At 47.1% G+C, this 2,943-nt stretch overlaps 1 pseudogene; it reads right to left on the bottom strand.

The window, feature by feature from the left end:
• Positions 1–995: 995 nt before the first annotated feature.
• LOC144370162 (glycerol-3-phosphate dehydrogenase 1-like protein pseudogene) lies at positions 996–2,382 on the bottom strand (annotated as a pseudogene).
• Between the last annotated feature and the right edge of the window lie 561 nt (positions 2,383–2,943).

Genomic DNA, 2,943 nt, shown 5'->3' with positions numbered 1-2,943 from the left:
GTCTCCTGTACTCCTGGAACAACCCCTGGAGTCCAGGATGCTTGCTTCCTGTGGAACACAATGTTGTGACAGGCCAGGATGAAATACATTTTTGAAAGTAGTGGTTCTCAAATTAGAGTGAGCATCAGAAACACACAGAGGTGTACTGAAGCAGAGACAGCACGCAGGGGTCCAGGGCAGGACCTGGGAAACTGAATTCCAAAGAGTGAAGCAGATACTACCCGACCATGGACCACACCTGGTGTGGCAATCATCAAGACCTTGACCCCCACACATCTCAGTGTCAGGATGTCCTCCTGTGACCTCAGGAAAGGTTGCATAGGACACTTGCCACAACCAAGTAGCTGGAGGCCAGAAAAGCCTAGTAGTATCTTAAAAGGTCCCACATGTTGGCAGGTAGAGAGTGCCACACTCCATTCCTGGCTCTGTTCCCACACACCCAGATGACCAGGTATAGCAACTGCATCTTACAAGAGGAATAATAGCAGCACCCTCTCAGAGGATCTGGGGGACTTAAGAAATGTTTGCATAAAAGCACCAGCTAGCACAGAGTAGGTAGTGTCTGTTAATCAGAAGAACGTCAGTCACAGCAGGAAAATCCAGTGAATTTTCTGTCTTCTCCCACTGCTAAAATCTTTACAAAAGCACATTCTGGCAGCTAATGAAGAGAAAGAAGGCTAAAAATTCAGAAAACTGCAGCAAGAGGGGAAGTATATAAGTGGATTATCTAATTGTAAAAAAAAAAAAAAACCCACCAACCCACAATCAAAGTAAGTTAATTATGCTGTTTGAGATAGTGTTTAAATGTTAAATACAGTGATCTTTGAACACATTCCCTTCCTCATCCTACCAACCATTTTAATGCTGGTTAAATTTATCATCAAAAGAAGGAGAAAAAATAATAATTCATCCACTCAAATACATATGAAGTACATCTAAAAAATTTAGCTGAGATAGTCCCAAACTTATAGAGTACCACAGTGGGGAATTTCAAATGTGATCTTTAAAAAGGATGTATAATATTGATTAGTAGAAACACCCACACAATGAGAAATGAACACACATGCCCACATGTGTGTTTAGTTGTTGCCCTGTACAGTTGAGCCAAGGAACTGCCTCTCGTAATTCAAAAACGAACCTGTAACAATTCATACATGTCCGTGTTGGAAGCACAATCGGGCAAATCTCTTGTTGCCAAGTGTTGGTTTTCATAAGAACCCAAAAGACTGAAGGGAGAGGCAGGACTTTCCCCAGCCCCTTATGTGATTCCTGTTAGATGTGCTCTGGATGGCTCTGGAGACAGGACAGCATCTCTGAGACAGGTCGGCCTTCGTAGCAGATCTGATACACGGCAGTAAACAATGGAAACTTATCCATGAGTCCCTTCTGTATGAGGATGCGGTATACTTCAGCAGAAGTCTGAGGTCCTTGGAGCTTCTGCCCATTCAGCATCTCCTTCTCCAATTCTTCAATGGTCTTCCGCGTTCTGGCGAATGCCTCTGCCACGCTGCAGTTCCGCCCTCCGTAGCAGGTGGTTATCAGGTCGGCAACCCCGCAGCTCTCCAGGAAGGTGGCTGTGGACACCTGGCCCTTGCAGAAGATCCTGGCGAAAGCGATCATTTCCATGAGGCCAAGGCCGATGACGGCGGCTTTGGTGTTGTCTCCACAGAGGAGGCCATCGCAGAACCCAGCTCCTACAGCCACAATGTTCTTAAGAGCACCACAAAGTTCAACCGTGTCTGCATCATCAACCACAGTTATTCGGAAATTGGGAGTTTGCAGAAGTTCTTTGAAGAGAAGGCCATTCTCCATGATTTTGCTGCCAATGGTGGTCTCACAGAACTTCTCCGCAGCCACCTCGCTGGCAATGTTGGCGCCCATCAGCACACTGATGTCAATGTCCATCTTCTCCCGGATGATGTCAGAAATGAGTTTCAGTCCCTCAGGGCCCTCGTCTATGCCCTTGATGAGGGTGATCCCCAGTGCTTTCTTGGGTACTCTGCCAGTGATCTCATCGCAGATCCTGTGAATGAACTGGTGGGGGATGACAAACACCAGCAGGTCTGCATCCTGCACAGCCTCGCTGAGATTGGAGACTGCGACCACATTTTCTGGCAACTTGTGTCCAGGGAGATATTTGACATTTTCATGGTCATTATTTATGATGTCTGTCAGTTTTCTCCCATTCACTGTTTCCTCAAAGACCCACATCTTGACTGTGGAGGCAAACTTCTGTAGTTTCTTGACATTATTACCAATTATTTTTGCAACAGCTGAACCCCTTAATGGGCAGAGCTTGCCCCGCCAGAGACCCGAATAGCAAGCCCTCTGTGCTTGGGTTTGCCCAACATCAAAACTACACTAATTCTTGGGCGTCCTTCAATTCCTCGACCCAGGCGATTGGTAGGGAGAATTGAGAACGACCTCAGAATATTGCGCAAAACATCAGGGCTTGGTGAGCAGGTGGTTTCTGTGCGCTCGCCGCGCAGATACCTAGGCGCGGACAGGTGCCCATGGGCGAGCGGTGCCCTCGGTCTGCATTGCCCCCGCGGGCACGAGGGCCCAGAGATTTCCAGGCTAGGACCTCGATACCACCTCCCCTGGCGTGCAGTGCCCAGCCTGGCCCCGAGGTCGCCCACCCCGCCTCCCTGCATGCGGTGCTCAGTGCCCGAAATTGAAAGATCTTTGAAGATGGAAAGATCTCCGATGCTCTTGGATAGGCAAAATTAATATTGAGAAAATGGCCATAACTACCCAAAACGCTATACAGATTCAATGTGATTCCAATTAAAAGCCTAGCATCATTCCTTATAGAAATAGAAATAGCAAGCATGAAATTTATTTGGAAAAATAAGAGACCCAGAATAGCCAAAGTAAAATGTTGGTGAGGATGTGAGGTAAAAAGCAGGAGGCATCACAGTAGCAGACCTTAACCTATACTAC

Source organism: Ictidomys tridecemlineatus, chromosome 13, assembly GCF_052094955.1.
Source record: "Ictidomys tridecemlineatus isolate mIctTri1 chromosome 13, mIctTri1.hap1, whole genome shotgun sequence".
Taxonomy (NCBI): Eukaryota; Metazoa; Chordata; class Mammalia; order Rodentia; family Sciuridae; genus Ictidomys; species Ictidomys tridecemlineatus.
This window is presented reverse-complemented; position numbering and strand designations above follow the sequence as displayed.